Genomic DNA, 18,158 nt, shown 5'->3' with positions numbered 1-18,158 from the left:
TCTTCAATATTTGGGGGAAAAAAAAAAAAAAGGCACACTATTAGTGTGATAAATGATATTATCTATCATAAATTATATTGCTAAAGGATCACACTGTAACAGTTCTGAGACAGAAGTTTCTTTCTTCCCTGCATGTGATTTCAACTCTTGCAAAGCCTGGAAACTTGCAAAGGTTTTTTTTGAAAACATAGAATAGGGGTGATCAACAGGTGACCTTATCCTGCTTGAGGGTTATTTGGCTTACGGTTTCAATCCCAAACAGTGAAGAAAATCTATATAATGTGTCCCAAATATCACCAACTTACAAATCATTCTCACTGACCACTGAGTAACTGACATCATCTACCAAGAAACAGACGTAAATTACCTGGACCTTTCCCTCCATATTCTGTTACATGTTGCTGTGTGACAGATGGCAGAAGAGAGGCAGTCTGACAACTTGACACCTGTCATGGAACTGCAAATGAAGCTAAGGTTTGCCACTGAATTCCTCCATGCAGAAAAAATGGCACTCACTGGCATTCATTGATGCTTGCCGAAGGAGACAAAACATTGGATGTGAGCACAGTGGGTGGTGCATTTCAGCAGTGGCAACAGCCACATAAAAGACAAGCCATGTTCCAGATGGCCATGCGCAGCTGTCACCATGAAATGAAGAGTGTCTCAATCTGCTCATCCACACAAATCATGGATTACAACCAGGGAACTGTGTTTGGAGCTGAATAACAATTTCAATGCACTGGAAACAATGGTGCAAAGTTTGCTCCAGGTTAGTGCTGTGAATGCTCACACATTGAACCCATATGAGGCTGAAGGTAAGAGTTTCTTGGATGAAATCATTACTGGTGATGAGACATTATGTCACCATCATGAGCGGGAGTCAAAACAGCAGTCCATGGAGTGACGACAGGTGAATTCTCCATTGAAGAAAAAGTTCAAGACACAGCCCTCAGTGGGTATGGTGATGTGCACTATGTTTTTGTACAGGAAAGGAGTGATCCTTCTCAATTCTCTGGAACCTAGATAAACCATCAACTCTGACTTCTATATCATGCCACTGACTAAGCTGAGGGCTTGATCTTCCAGAGTCAGGCCACAGAAGAATACAGTACAATCTTTATCTTGCAGCATGATAACATCGGTTCCCATATCAGTTTGAGGACTGTGGAACATCTTTCCAGTGCTGGCTTGGCTGTCCTACCATACTAACTGTATAGTCTGGATTTGGTCCCTTCTGATTTCCATCTGTCCTGGCCAGTGAAAGGTAAACTTCATGGGTATCATTTTCCTCGCAATGATGACACCACCGCAGCTGTGAAACAGTGGGTCACCTCCTCTGATGCAGGTTTTTATAAGCACAGCATACAGGTTCTTGTTCATCACTGGTGAAAACGCAGAGCCGATGGTGGTCACTATGCTGAAAAATAGTGTTCTGTAGCGGATAATTTGCTCTTTCAAATACTGTTATTGTGCTTTTTGTATCTGTTGTAGCTTTCATAGAAACAAATAGGAGGCATTACTTTTGAAGTGATCTATGTAGTTGTTTGTTTTGTTCTTTTAATTACTTACTATGAATACATCAAGAGATTAAGCACTGTGGAAGGGGAAAGGATATTAAATAGCAATGTTAGCAGAAAGGCCATCATGCATGAACAAGCCAGGAACTTTGTCTGGAAATCATAATAATTCAAATAATCAAATCAGTGCTATGCTGTAATTACTTTCCTGGAGCTATAGTATGGGCAGGAATTGAAACAATTTTTAAATAAATCTATGTACAGGGTTTCTGAAATAGTGAGAGACTTGAATCAAAGACACAGTAAGTACTTTCCAGTGCTGAATCATAAGATCATAAATTAAACTACTGCTGCTCTACTACTCTTCTTGAAGTAGTAGCATGGAGCAAGAAATTAATTTCATGTCTCCATAGTCAATTCTCTATTATCTAATATGTTATGAGATTGAGTTATCCTGGATAATAGAAGTAGAACATGCTGTCCAGGCCAGAATCTGGCAGAAACTTCCTTGCTGAGCTTCTTGTTTCTATATACCAAATACATTGTGACAGACCAGAGCTCAGTCCTGGAGCTCTTAGCTATTCTTGTTGAGCTTCTGAATATTCCAGGCTTTGGGGAAAATTACATTGGGCAAAACAGTTTGCAAAGGCACGGAACCATGACTTGAGTGTATGCATTGCCATGCTTGAAGATGCTTGGAAGCTTGATTCAAAGATCCAGCTAGCTCAACAGGACTCAGCTCCAGCCTGATTAAGCTTCTTAGCTCTGGCTTAATGCCAGCCATAGGAGACCCTGCTAATTCAAAAAACAGCAGCCCACCTCTGCCTGTGTTTACCTCTTCCCCTCTTCCTTCTCTGCACTACAGAGGAATTTTTTCAGAGACTATGCTAAATTTGAAGATCGTAAGGAATGAGTGAAGGTTTTTCAATTGATTTTTCCTTTATTTATATAAATTGGTACTTTTTCTAAGTATTTATCGTCATCAGTTGAACTGTTTTACTGAATATTTTCTAAAACTATTCAGTCAAAGGTAGATAGGTGAAGAAATTTTCACATAAATAGTTTATGTTTGCAACATTATAAATCTCTAAATATCAGGAAGTTTAGTATGCCAGACAGCCCAATAGTCCTTCCAGACCTTTAATCCCTTAGATGTTTGCTCAGTCTACATCCAAGTAGTATTAATAAAAATTTAAAATTTTCTTCTCTTGGGAAACCTTTCTACTGTTTTTGTTTCATAGTTTTTAAGATCTTCTCTCTAAATAAAAAGAAAACTACATGAAAAAATATTTCCATGGTATATTTCTGTTTGTGTAAGAAAATGCCCGGAAGCTTGGAGCACCCTTGGCTCTGGGACCAGATGGTAGATGCTGGAAGCATAGAAATCCCCACCTCCTCTGTATGGTAGAATTTCTTGTGAAATGTGAATCTTGGAAATTCAGAGTTCCTGAACATGATCTGACACAATAAGAAGTTTTACTGGCAGAGATCCTAGCTGATCCTTTTTTATGGGCAATACATAGCACACATCTGAAATGTCCAAGACTGCAGGTGACTGGAGATCAGTTCTTCAGTCGATTTATTTAAATCTTTAAGTATTTAAATACATGAGATTCAAACTGAAAAGCAGATATGTATTTCTCTCCATTGGAAAAGACATTTTTAAAGGTAATCATCTGGAAATGCTAGGCAAAGACAGAAACTGGATGCCCTGGAGCTGGGCATCATCTTCTGAAGAAGTGAATGTAGGGTCCTGTTTTGTTGAATAGCTTCATGGTTAAGCCCATCATTCAAAGGTCAGATCTGATATATTTTTGAGAGATTCAGTCTCAGAGCTCTTATTTCCCAAGGAAATATAGCTAGGCTATAATCATCATTACAGAGAAGAGGACAGATCCAGTCATTAACACTAAAGGAATAAACAATTGGATGAATGAGGAGGAGGGCAGTCTTGTACAATGAGAAGGAAAAGGGCAGCTGTAACTCCCTGTTGCCACTGCCCAGTGTGGCTCTCCTGCATCATTTGATGCAGTCACTTCCAGCTGGGGCAAGTAAAAAAACCGTGAGCGTGTTTCCAAGGCTAGCAAATGCCTGATGTAATATAAAACTGTGACTATTCACATGTAGGTAAGCTTTAGTTGATTTGAGTCCCAAAAGCAGATTTTAACCCTACAACAGATTAAATTTTGAATAAATAGGTATATTAATAAATGAAAGCCTGGTTAGGATGTGAATGGTGCATCTGTGAATGTAAATGACTTATCAATTAAGGCTTCTCCACTAGGTAAATGATATGATAGTGAATCTAAAATTCTCTAAATAAACCTGTCATATTCTTATAAATCTCCACAATCAGGAATTTGAACATGCATGCTTAATGCTTCATCTTTGGTAACTCATGAAAAATGATAGATAGATAGATGGTTAACAGTAAGTGCTGTGCCAGAATCAACATTCTTTCTTTTCCTAGAAGCTGAAGATTTAAAGATTTTCCCATCAGAAAAATTTATGCAAGGATTTATGGATCCTGTAAAAGTTGGCTTACACTACATTATTCCTCTAACTTTTGGAAATATTATTTTTGAAAACCTACTTTTTAAAGTACAAAAATAGGGAGCACTTCTTCATGAAGTCCAGGAGATACATTCTAAGTATGCTTAATACATTTTCCTTTTATTTAGCAGTTTTGCAGAGTTGTTACAATACTTATCACTGTAAAAGCTGCAAATTGACACAAACTGCTTACCATAATAATAATTCGTTGATCAACAGTGAAACTTAATTTAATGAAATACATGCTTTCAGAGCTCTGGGAATTCTTATTCAGATTAGTTTATTTCCTCTGATATCTCTTTCTGCCTTCTCCCACCTCAACAGCAATTACTTGAAAAGCATGCCTCTTGATTTAGTCTGTTGTAAATGACGTTAGAATTGATCAATTTATTCATAAAATGGTTATGTTTTGTTATCTCTTCTGAGACATTTGAAGGAGAGGGAAGCATTGTGAAAATTTTATGAATGGTGGCAGCTTCGTCATTCAAAAATTAACTGTGGTCAGAATGGTGTCGCAAGTAATATTGGTAATAAAAAGATAGGAGTTCAACAACAAATAGGAAAAATAAATTGAAGATCACTCATGCAACTAAAATGTTGTCAAATTAACTGTCTCTGCTGTAATTTACCTAAGGCCACTTATAAAATTGATTGAAATAATTTCCAGGCTACTAGTAGTTGTCTTGTTAACCCACCAGGAAAATGGTGAAGTTTTGAGGGCCTGGAAAATGGCAAATACAGAGCCTATCTTCAGAAAAGGGAAAAAGAAAGAGTGAGGGATTGCAGAAGAGTCATCTTAACCTCAGTTCCTGGAAAAAGTTCTGGAACAATAATCAACTGAACTATTTGTAAGCACTTGGAAGATAACAGGGAGGTGAGTAAAAGCCAACATGATTTTGTTGAGAATAAACCTCTCCAAAATAGCTTTACTTCTACTTATGACAGATTAGGAGGCCTTGTGGACAATAGGTGCCAGATATCTCTCAACTATAGTCAGAATTTTGACACCTTCTCATATAACATCCTCATAAGCAGTTTTAAGAAATATGGTCTTAGCGAGCTATAGTAAAATTAGTGCAAGACTAAGTGGTTATTGTAAGTAGTGTTTTGATTCAGATAGATATTATCCTTTTTCACAGACGATACCAAAGCATGAACACCCTCAAGCACAATGGAAGGCAGTAGTACAAACCTCAAAAACTGGAAACAAAGTCCAAAAATTAGGATGTAGTCCAGTAGACATAGGTAGGTAGAATATTCTGTGCAAATGATGTGATCAACCTGTTGAGTAGCAATTCTTCAGGAAAAATTCAGAGGGTTACAATAGTTTACAAACCATGTATGAAACAGAAGTGCCATTTAGCTGGAGACAAAGGCAATTACAAATAGAAATTTTGTCTGTAAGGTATGTCTGGTCAGTATGACCACAGGAGGAACACGGTGGTTTTTTTTTCAGGTCTTTTGTTTCAAGGAATACATAGACCAGTTGGAAAAACTACAAAGAAGAAGAATTACTAGAGGTGTAGAAGGCATGATGTATGGAAAATGTACACTGAAGGAATTTGGAGTGTTAAGACTGGAAAAGGGGTGGCTGGTAGAGATGATAACACTCTTTAAATACGTAAAAGGTAATAAATAGTACAAACTGTTCCCTCTGTCTTTTGTATAGTTTGTTGGTGCTGTAGCTGACACCCAAGAAACAAAAATGTCAGAAAGCAGAAGGAGGACTAGAACAACCTGTCCCAGGACATCGTAGACTCTGTCACTGGATACTTTGAAGACCAACATTAGACAATCGTAGAATGTTTTGCGCATAGTTCGTCTTCTTGTGGTTAAGGATTCAGTGACCACAATGTTCTCTTCCACTCCATTTTCTATGGGCTATGGTAAATATATCAATGAAACACTGTTCTTTGGCTCTTTTCCTTGTCTTTGTGGACAATTTCTCTGAAATAAGAGATTTTCATAATATCTTGTTGCTAAAGAAACCACATTTCAGGCAAGGAAAATGGGGCAGTTGAAAACATCCAAAATGTCCTTGATACCTGCTATGTTACACTGACAAAGAAAACAAAATGTTCCCAAACTAAAGAGTACAGCACATAGTTTGGTTAGTCACTTTGGATGTGATTTTGAATGAAAAGTCAAGAATCACATACTTAGTGGTATCTTCTTATAAACTTCTGGGTATTTATTAACCATCAGCAGTAATTGAGCTGTGTTGTTCAGTTAGCAAGGATACATCATTCCAAGATTGTACACTGCCATAAAGGATGGTATTTTATAGGAGGGAGTAAAGAAGATGGAGCCAGGCTCATTTCTGTGATGTCCAATGGGCAAAAACTGAAACACAGCTGGTTCCCTTTGAATATCAGGAAACACTTTATTGTGAAGAAGTGTGTGATTGTAATATGGAAGAATGTAGACTTTTCCAGTAATTCCTCTACTTTTGGTCTCGATATCTGAAATACTAGCATTTGTGTTAGTCTCTACTTTGTTGTTTAGTCAGACTAATACATTTTTCAGTTAATTTGCACTACACTATTCACCAAATGTAAGTTCCATTCTTGCAAGAACAACATTTTCCTTTTTTATGTCCTTGCCATAATTTGAATGCTATTTAGTATGCTCCTCCTGCTGATTCAGAGCCATAGTCCAAGTTCTGGCATCATTTTCATCTGCTAGCATGTCTGTCATTTTCCTGTGGAACACCTCTGGTTTGTTTGAGGTACCACAATAATTTTTTTTATCCATTAACATAACAGATGTACTCAGTGACAAATGCAAAAATATACAAATATAAAAATTGGAAACACAGTGTTTACAAAAGAGGGAGAGTCATATTCTGCAACCAGCTGAACAGAAGATAATGAGCTGAGTCACACAGAGACACATAACATTCTTCATAGTGGGTGGAAAGATTTTGAACTACGTGAGTCCCTGGCTGACATATTCAGGTACTAGCTCCCCCTTTATCCCTTGGGTGCATTATGAAATCTGATAAGTGGCAAAGGCACATCACAACATCTGCACAAGTAAAGACATCTCTCAGTAAGGGCTGAAAGAGTTTCACAAGAACTTTGATGCATATTCAGATATGCTGAGGAGGAGTTTTCAAAAGGAGGATGGTGAGGCTCTGAAACAAGCTGCTCTGAGATGTTCCGGATACTCTATCATGGGTAATGTTTAAAGATGATTTGGAGAGATTTTGAGGAAAATGACCTAGTGAAAGACATCCTTTCTCATTGCAGGGTGTTTGGAATAGATGGTATTTATGGGTTCTTTCCAATCCAAACTGTTCTGTAATTACTGAAGAAAATATGGAAGCAATTGATAAGTAATATGCTTGAGATGCAATGCACTAAAACCTTTTGTGGCTTTGACACAAGGAAGATGTGTTGTGTAGTGGGGATATTTGAGAATAAGGGCACTTAACCTTGGTAACAAAATCAGAATCTAAATCTGGACCCATTATTCAAAATCTTATCCCTATGCTGCACCTATATAAATACTGTTGTTGTTTTTTTTTGCTTTCATATTCTAGTTTGTTTGGTATTAACACCAGATTTTCTCCTTTACTGAAAAAGGTTTAAAATAAGTGACCAGAGCATTATTAAACTACAATAAGTGAAAACCTGTTCAATAGCATTTAAGAACACAACAGTTATCATATTTTTCACAAACTCATCCCCAACAATATCTACCATTACTTTCCTGCCTTTTTGTTTGTTAACAACATAATCACAGAATCACAGAATCACAGAATTGTAGGGGTTGGAAGGGACCTCTAGAGATCATCGAGACCAACCCCCCTGCCAAAGCAGGTTCCCTACACCAGGTCGCACAGGTAGGCGTCCAGGAGAGACTTGAATGTCTCCAGAGAAGGAGACTCCACAACCTCCCTGGGCAGCCTGTTCCAGTGCTCCGTCACCCTCACCGTAAAGAAGTTCTTATGCACATTTGTGCAAAACTTCCTATGCTGCAGCTTATGTCCGTTTCCCCTTGTCCTGTCTCCATGTACCACTGAAAAGAGACAGGCCTCACCTAATCAGAACAAATTTTACAGTTCTCCTTCATACTTCACTAGCAGTATTTGCCAATTCTGCCCCAATGAAGTTATGGCATGACTGCCGAGCTTGTAAGTTACTGGCATATTTTTTAATGCACTAGACTTGACCTCACCAGTACTGTTGTCATACAGATGCACTGACAGGATTTCTGGGGATGTTTCCCGTATTGATATGCTGAACCACTGTTATTTCCCAGTGAACTGTGGGAGGAGTTGGTCTGTTCTGGAAATTCTAAGAAAATTTTGTTTAGTGCATCCACATTAGAATGCATTAACAGCTTTACCAAAACCAGCAGCACTCAAATTGGATATCTATCCTGGTCTGAGGAACAGTTTGATTTTGAGATTTGTTTGTGTAGGAAAAGCAAGGTTAAAGAACACCATTAGTGCAGGTGTACACTACAACATCTGCTTTGAATGCACAATGTAGAGAAAAGAAAACTCTAAAACTTTTGCCCATCATTAGATTTCATATCTTTCTCTCACTTCTCTCTCTCCCCCTATCCAAATTCTTCACAAACTGCTTTTCATCCTAGAAGCCACATCATGCCATCGTTAGAACTATCTTCAATCCCTTTGGGTTACATTAGCCTCATGCTTTTACAAGGAGTATATCTGGGAACTTCCTTTCCACCTTTTGCTTAGCTTTGGGATATTACTTTGGCAGCAATTTGTTAATCAAGCTGAGGCTATGAGATCAATAAAGTTTGTTCTGATGGTTTTCATTCGCTGCTCTTTGAAGGTGAACTGCAAATGTATATCTGACTAGATGCACACACATATTACAAGCAAAATTTTTTAAAAATGCATCTTTTATAGTCTGAAGTAACTGCAAAGCTATCTAGAGAATGAAAAGATAAACTGTAGCCATTAATAACTAATTGACCATAGTTCATTAACCATGCACAGAAAAGTTTGTGCACAGTCCTTGTAGTTCCTTTTCTCTGTCTCTTAAACACAGAAATCCAGACAGCCATAAGGTCAGTGAAATGCTCAGGAATGTGTCCATTTGCATCATTGCAGGCTGCCAAAGCCTGAAAGAAAAATCTTGTACTTAACCACAAGGATCAGAGCAAGAAGGTGAGCAAAAGGAAATTCTTTGGAATTATTTCAGAGTGACAGCATTTTGGGAAAGAACATATTTGTATAAATTAAATACCTTCAAGACAGAAATGACAGATGCAAGTTTTGCTCTTGACCTGGTTCAGAAAGATGCCTCAGATCTCCAGAGACGCCTTGCTAATAAAGGCGCTTATTCTAAACATGGTTTGTTTCACAGATTCATAACAATTTAATCTACCAGACATTTAATGTGTTAACCCTGTGAATATATCTCCTTTTTTTCCCCCTTTTGTTGACATTGCTTAAGGTTTCTTTAGCAGCATACAGGTATATAAATATATACAGCCTCTTAGAGATTTGTTTCCACAAAACCTGTCAGTCTGGGCTTCGATCTGCATTTCAGATGATCATGCTACTGATACATCATGAAAATACTCACACACAAGCTGGTGAGTACTTTCTAAGAACATATGGTACTGTGTCCAGTTCCAGTTCAAAAAAGACTGAGGTCTCCTAGAAGGAGTCCAGTGGAGGGCCACAGAGATGATAAAGGGCCTGGAGCATCTCCCTTATGAGAAAAGGGAAAGTAACCTGGGTCTGTTCATCCTGGGGAAAAAAAGACTGACGGGAAATCTGATTAATATTTATAAATATCTAAAGGAAGATAGAAGGCAAATGGATGATGCCAGGCTCTTCTTGGTGGTGCACAGCAATAGGACAAGGAGCAATGATCTAAAACTGGAGCATATTGACATGCAGAACTTCTTTGTGATAAGAGTAACAGAGCCCTGAAATAGGTTGCCCAGAGACTTTGTGGAGCCTCTTTCGATGGAGATATTCAAGACCTGTCTGGATGCCTACCTGTGTGTAGGGTACCTGATTTAGCAGAGGAGTTGGACTCCTCCTGATCTCTTGAGGTCCTTTCTAACCCCTGCAATTCTGTGATTATGGACATACCACATGATGTTAACAAAAATCAGCAGATACTTTGTGGGTATCAACTTGTAAGCAGCAATATTTCCCACTCCAAAAATACCCTGATGCTGTTTAAAAGTTTTTCCTTAACAAAAATAAATTTTATGTAAGTCATAAATTTTTTCATTAATACCACAGTGATGGCCTGAAAGCAATAATTTACTTAAACCTGGTACTGAGTTCCAGCAACAGATTTATGTTAATGACTACGAGAAACTTTCATCCATTAATGTCAGCAAGTGCGCCCACTGACTAGATCACCTGATGGGAGAGCAGCTGCAGAACTTTCCTGTTTATTCACAGCTGCATCCAGTCTCACTGGAGAAAAGCTTCTGATTTACAAGGGTAGCACTCATCTATTAATTTAGTACTAGGCTGTGTTATTCTAGCCAATTTGCTTTTTGAGTTCTACCAGTGTTCTACTGTTGAAGTGACATAATGCACTTAAAATACATCAGTACTAGTTGGGTAAATAGATAAACTGACAGTTTTTTCTTTAGATTAACCAAAGTAAGAAGCATAACTTATTTAGGATATCACTGGATAAATAAAGAAAGAGGATTATTATAAAGTGGTCATTTGTAACAAGATAAAACTAAACTTGATGACATAGCAAAACCCATTCTATTCAAAGTTACAGTGAGATAAAAATTAAGGCCGAAATTTATGAACTAGTTAAAAGGAGTGTACCTCTTAAAAGAGTTGTCAAAATTCTCAAAAAAGTGTCTGAAAACTAGCATTTTGTATATCCTTGCTCCATCATTAATTCTAAACAACTTGAATATTTACGACTTTTCAGTCTTGCCACTTACAGTTCATGCATAAAACTCTGGCCTGTGACTTCAGCAAGGGTAGGGTTTCACTCCATATTCTTAATGTGCTGTAAGCATATCCAAGGTATACCACAGAGCTGTTAAGCAAAATTATTTCTATTTTCTAAATTTTCCCAAGTTAAGTAAAATATTTATTTTGGTAATTTCTGATGTTCACATAAAACTGATTAATAGAAAGAGTGCTTATTTTAAAAATCCAGCTCCAATAGGAAGATATCACTTCATAATACTTGGCTGACATTTCAGCAGCAAAGAGTGAGGTTTCTGTAATGGAGAAACCACGTCAAATGTGTGTTTTGTAGTCTTGTCAACAAAAATGATTTTACTAATTGTATCATGATCAGACACTTATACTACATTTGGGCAATGTTTTTTCCAAGTGCCAAGTTTCCTAGTCTCCAGCATAGGAGATCTGGACTTTCAGAACGCCATCCAAAATTTGAGAGCTGTTAAAATTAGAGGAAAAACCTCAAGTTGAAGACCATTTTTCAGGCACAGAATTTAGGACACTAGCTCTTAGCAAAGACACAGAAAAATGTAGTAGATCTGAATGTCCTAATGTAGCAACATGCAGAGACATCAGTTTGGAAGTCAGAAGTTGCAAAACTGTTAGGTAGCACCAAAGAAAAACTAATGTGGCTGAACAGTCTGAGAAAACTGCACCACAGAGTCTTGCTCCTTCATCCTACAGTCGCTGAACCACTGTGAGTTTAGATAGCAGAGCCAACCTGAGGTGCAAGGGCACCTCTAGAGATCTTGACCAGGCCTCTGCTCACACAGGATCAGCTAGAGCATGTTGCCCAGGACTGTATTCTAAGTATTTCCAAGGCTGGAGACTCCACTCTCTCTCTGAACAACCTGTGCCAATGCTCAGTCACCCTCACAATAAAAGACAAAAGTTTTCTAAGTGAAATTCCCTGCATCTCAGTGCCAAATGCCTTCTCTCCAGTCAGTGGAGAGAAGAGAGAGAAGAGCCTGTCTCCATCTTCTCCTCCACTATCATAGTGAGGAAACCCCCTTAAGCTTCCTCTTCTGCAGGCTGAACAGTCCCAGCTCTGTCAGCTCCTCAGATCTCTGCTTTGCACAGCACTGTACTTCATAGCATACTTCCACCCTGAAGGAGAATTTTAAAACTCCATCTTACAAGAATCTTAATTTTGCATTTACATATGTTTTTGTTGTTAGGATCCATGTCCAAGAATATTATCAATTCTTATTCTTAAAATATCAGAAGAACATCATGGGAACAGGAAGTAGAGGTTCAGGGCTCTTGTATCTAACAGACCAATATCAGGGGCCACGCTGGAAGTTAGTGATTTCCTAAGAAATGTATGCCTGAAGCTATGTTTTCATCCCATACACATCTGTAGAGTCCTTAGTCCCATATGTAAATTAGACTTTCTTCTTAACTGGTGTTCTGAAAAATCCTTCTCTCTCCATCCTTTTTCATTTCATGGGCACTTTCTTCAAGACATGTCTGGCTGTGTCTTCTGGATAGACTTCAGAGACTGGGAAAAGAACTAGCTATGCTGGTTGGTTAAATCCTTACTGTTGTCTCTCCTGGTTTCAAGTCCATGTTACAGAGGCCTTGAAATGCATTATATGCATACATACTGTATGCGAATGAATGAAGCTGAATGGGCAGTTATCCAACAATGACTTTGCCTAAATGAAATTCTGACCCCAACCACTCAGCTGCAGTGTCGTAATAGAACAGCATCTTGTTGACGGTGTGCCAAGACTTAAAAACATAAGTTTGCCTTCATCCCTTGTGGGATTTACAATTCATACCAAACTTTAGACACTAGATGTCAGAGGACTTCTGGCAGCGCTCATTCTAACTAAAATATTGTGGTTCTGTAGTTCAGCGTACTGTGGGCATTTCTTATCTGCTCAGGGCCCCAAATGAATGAGCAGAGTATGATGGTGAGTGTTATCAATGTAAAGTTTTTTCTTTTTTTATACGAGTAATTTAAAATACTCGTATTAAAATAATTTAAGTGTCTTCACAGTAAGATTTCACTTTTAAACACAGTACTTAATATCACGAACTGACTAAAGAAAGTCATTGCAAATATTGAGCTTTTTGCTGCAGCATACCTCGGCAGCAGTAGTGGCTCTGACACTGTGCACTCTGAGGTAGATATCCTCAACCCAGAGTTTGCCTATGTTATGAGGCCTTCTCTCTGTAGCACTGAATTCTCACTAAATTTAGATAGTCGACTGCTAAATTGTTTCCTTGCAGGCAGCTTACACAATGAAGCCACAAAAGCTATTGAAATCCAGAATGAGAACCATTCTCTGCCTGTTAGACTAATAGTCCAGACTGTTTTCTGTCCCCAGATCAGAGCTCTATTCCCCAAGGAAGACAGAGTCCCCACCCCAAGCTCACATTGGAAATGGAATATGGCAGGAGCTGCTCCTCCAGCTATGCCATGAAGAGTCTGGCAGAGGGCAGCAGCACGGGCTGGGCAGTACATGGGCTGCGTTGGGGGGCCAGCCATATGCCAGGACAGAAGCCTGTCCTTTGGCCTCCTCTTGATCATTAAGGAGGACTGGTGTAACAGCCTGGCTCTAGCAGCCTTGTGTCTGACACAAGGGAGGTGTCATATGAGCTTGCAAATCTCAGGCTACCCTTCAGTAGCATGTTACTTTTGCACAGAGGGCCGCAAGCACACAGCCTGTCCAGTGAATGCAGAAGGGACTGGAAACTCCTTCTAAGCTGTGAATCATGTCACCATGGGATCTCCTGGACTCTGCACTCACAATCTGTGTTTATGACTCCATCCTGATTCAGGTGTGGACACAGCCTGTTCCCTGGCACTGCAGGGACAGTACCATCCCAGAGAAAACTGAGTTGTTCCTTCAAAAGCTGTTCCACCCTATTCTTACAGGCAGAGGATAGTTGCCTGTAGGTCAGTAGTTTCTAATCCTCTAATCCTACTTTAGAAAGTTGATCCTTTTTCCCCTGATTGCTGTTATAATTTTATTACCATTTGGTCCTGATTTTATGCTAAAATCACAGACACAATATGTGTATGTGTTTACCATTAATATATTTTAATTGCTCAAAACATTATTAAACCTTATAGCAGTTTTGTTTCCACACATTCAAGCTTATGATCCCCTTTAAAAAACCTTACACTAACCTCCAGATATTCAAGCAGGGTTGCCTTCTATGACATCATAACTGGCTGAATAGATGAGGAGGAGCAGTGGATGTTATCTGTCTTGACTTCAGCAAGCCTGTTGACACTGTCTGACTGAAAGGGGATCTCATCACTGTTTATAAATAACTGAAGCGTGGGAGTCAAATGGATGGGGCCAGACTCATTTCAGTGTTGTGCAGCAAGCGGTAGTGGGCACAAACTGGAACACAGGAAGCTCCATACATGAATTAGAAATTTACTGTGAGGATTAGAAATTTACTGTGAGGCACAGGAACAGATTGCCCGGAAAGGTTGTGGTTGTAGAGTCTCCTTCTCTGGAGATATTCAAGACCCATCTGGATGCTTTTCTGTGTAACCTACTGTAGGGAACTTGCTTTAGCAGAAAGTTGGACTAGATCTCCAGAAGTCAATTTCAAACCCCATAGTTCTATGATTCTGTGATTTGTGCATTTGTTAAGAAGGAGTTGGAGCACACTGTCAAATGAATTTCACATGGACAACTAAGCAAGTGAAACATCTCCCACATTTGTAAAAACTGACAGTGACCAAGATATAGAAACTTCCAAAAGCTGTTGTCATTCTCTCATTCTGTATATATTTACACACATACACACAGCTAGATAGCTATATGGACACAATCTATACAAATCCTCAAAGTTAGCATATGTTAAGTGTTCCTACATTAAAACATTTGAGAATTGACTTTTTTTATATAAGACATTAACAAAAATAGCTAAAGAAGCTATAAATAATAGTATACAAAGAGGTATTGAGGATTTAAAACACACAAACCAGAAACTTTAAAATAGGCAGATATGTTTGTAAAAGTCTCTGAAATTTGGGACTGTAAAGGCGGCCATAGGACCTTATGGGACTGTCATCACTACGCATAGGCTTCCCTTCCCTCTCTAGCACATGTGTTCCTAATTGCTGTGTTGGCAAGATCATGAAGCTGGATTCTTCATAAACTGGCTGTAGCATTGGCAGACATTTACTCATCCACTGCTAACAGTTTTTAATGGAAAATCTGTATCCATTCATGCTAGAAAAATGCTTATGTTAGAACAGAGGAAAATTAAGGAGATATAACCAGATATCAGTAGCTTTTCCAGCTGCCAGTAGTAAATATGCTACTACTTCATTAGCATATATTGTATGAAATTTGAGGACAAAGCAATGAAAGTGATCAGACATTAAAAAATATCTTGCAGAACTGTACATAATTTGGAACGTATCTCTGATTCTGCATATGCTACTACTTGAGTATTATGCAGCACATGATTATAAATTCAAAAATACCTGTCTGAAAGTTCACACCGGAAATAACTTTATTGTTGCAGAATAGCAGCTGCCACACAGGATAGCTAAGGCACATATCCTTGGAGTTATATAAGTACTGCACTCATAGTCATTCCACATATCTTACAGCTGTTTGAGTAGTGGAATATTCAGCCTGTTAGGGGCCCTGCTTGCCTTTGCAGCAGTTCTCTTGCATTTCACAGCTCTAAACACTCTCCTGGAATTAAACACTGGCTCCATCATCCCATCTTAGACAGATATTTATGTAAAAACAAGAGGAAGGGAAGTATGAAGAGCAATTAATAATCTTCCAGGTATATTACTGTGATGTGGGAGATCGCATCCAAATCTCTAATAGCAACCTGAAGCAAAGCCTTCTAGATTACCATTTCTACCTGAGCAATAGGATTCGTCTCACCTGTGAATCTTTCTTCCTCTCCGAACCGTCCCACCTTGCTCAAATAAAGAACTACAACTGTGATAGAGATAGATAGAGCCTGTAGCCCAGCATAAAAATAAGTAAGACTCATGCAGAAAACTTTGTTGGTGAGGGCAAACGCAAGTAACATGTGTTAAAAAGGGAGATGGGGCTGAAAAGAATTTATGAGTGGAGCTCCTCAAGGATCAGTCTCCAGCCAAAGTTATTTAACATTTTTAGTATTGAACTTGGCACTTGTAAAAGTGGTCTAATTAAATGTGTTGATGACACAAGGTATCATCAAATACAGGTGAATATATACATTAATGGAAAAAGCAAATGAGTTGAAAACTGAAGTAATAGAAACGGGATTAAATTTGACAGTTGAAAATTAGGGCACATACTTACACAGCTGAAGCAGAAGGCTTTTTCCACCTTTCCAGAGCAATGGAGGTACCACTGTCAAGGATAAAGTGAAGATCAGGGCCCATCAACAGACCAACAGGTTTCATACAGACTCAGAACAACCATGATTTACTATGTTGGGAAAAGCTAAGAGATTCTGAAACCCATAGATTCTCAACTTAGACAATCATTAATGCACTTAATGTATTAATGTGTAGTGGAAAAGAAAAAAACATAGTGAAATATGTGTGAAGAAGAGGTATTGGAATTTGCAACAAAAAAAAACTTTATTTACAAAGAGAGAGTAAAAGAGATTTATGTTCTAACCTAGGAAAAGCAAAGCCTAGTGTGGGTGTGATTGCTAGCTCTGCATACATCAGGCACACCAAATCCTGTGAAGAAAGAAGGTACTTAAACCAAAAGACAACATTGTCAATTGAGTGTAAAATGGTAAATTAACATCTTTATATTAGTGTATAAAAAAAGCCAACTGGCAGTCAAATCAGTGAGATTCTGGAACAGTCTTATGGGCTAATGTGTAAAACAGCTTTAAAAGGTAGTTTAATTTTCTGGTAAAAAGATCAGAAGACTCAGTTGCCAGCTATGTTAAGGTGCTCAATTAGATAACCCAGAGTCTGCAGGGCTGGGAACGTTGTGAACTTGAATCTTGGTTGTCCACATGCTCTCAAGCAACTTCTGCCATCAGTATTCAGTCACAGTATTTTTGTTCCCATCACTGCTAAATGTGTAAATGCCAAGCTGTTATCTTATCCATTGATGCCAAATTGTTATCTTATCCATTGATGGTCTGTAATTGATGCTTACATATTGTGTTTTGGCGTTCTCTGTCCTCTTTTATAAGATTAGATTATGCAGTCAAAACTGGAAAAAATGTGCATACGTAGTGGGCTTAGACATTCAACTATAAATAATCTGGACTGAAGATAACATGGAAAGTCTGTTGCAGAGTAGGAAATCAGGTCTAAATCTAGTGGTCATCCTTCCATGGGAATTCATTAGGGACCCAGAACAACTAAGTTCAGATCTCTTTGTAAGAACACTTGTTTCTTTGATGATAAATAAATGTTGCCCTGGGTCTGAAAATTGTTTCAACAGCATTGCCATAAACAGATTTGCTTTCCATTTTAATGAGCTACTGTTTTCCAGTAAAATACACTTCAGAGAAAATCTTCCAAGCTTTATTCCAAAATCCTAACCATGGGGGTATGGATTGTTTTGGAGAACAGGCAAGTCTGTCTCTTGTATATTAAATGTAATATTTCAAAGGATGTAGATTTTATTCTATGATAAAATGAAACCAAATGTTTGATTTTTCATATTTTATTTTTTAATCAGCATTCTAACTTTCCACCTAGGAACATTCCAGATACCATTTGATTCACTAGGCACTTCTTAGAAGATAAAAAGAAGTAAATTAAAATATCATGGCAAATTATTCAATATTTCTATAGCTTTTTTTTGGGGGGGGGGAAAGGGGGAGGAAAGGGGAGGAGGAAGCAAGTTTCAGCACTGGTTTCCTAGCAAAAATTAACTGGTCATTTAGGTTATAGGGAATACAGTATTTTGTACTGAATATTCTTTTAAACTTTATTACTTTAAGTATTAAGTATGTAAGTATTAGTTTAAAACTCTTCATTTTAAAAGCAGAATTAGTTTAAAACTCTTCATTTTAGTCACAATTTTTACTTCCCCAAGGATCAAATGTAAGTATAAAAAGTTAGAAGCATAATAACAGTCTTCAGAGTTCACAGAAGAAAAACTTTCTGAGTTCTCTGTCTCTCTTCAGTTGTACTCCTGGCTTTAGTCTCCTTATAAATTTATTTTCAGTAATCAAGT

The 18,158-nt window shown here is 38.1% G+C and overlaps 1 pseudogene; it reads right to left on the bottom strand.

The window, feature by feature from the left end:
• LOC109366372 overlaps positions 1-18,158 on the bottom strand; it is a 153,382-nt pseudogene that overhangs the window by 133,635 nt on the left and 1,589 nt on the right.

The sequence above is a fragment of the Meleagris gallopavo genome, chromosome 2 (genome assembly GCF_000146605.3).
Source record: "Meleagris gallopavo isolate NT-WF06-2002-E0010 breed Aviagen turkey brand Nicholas breeding stock chromosome 2, Turkey_5.1, whole genome shotgun sequence".
Lineage (NCBI taxonomy): Eukaryota > Metazoa > Chordata > Aves > Galliformes > Phasianidae > Meleagris > Meleagris gallopavo.
Note: the sequence above shows the minus strand (reverse complement) of the source record. Positions and strands in the feature narration are given on the sequence as shown.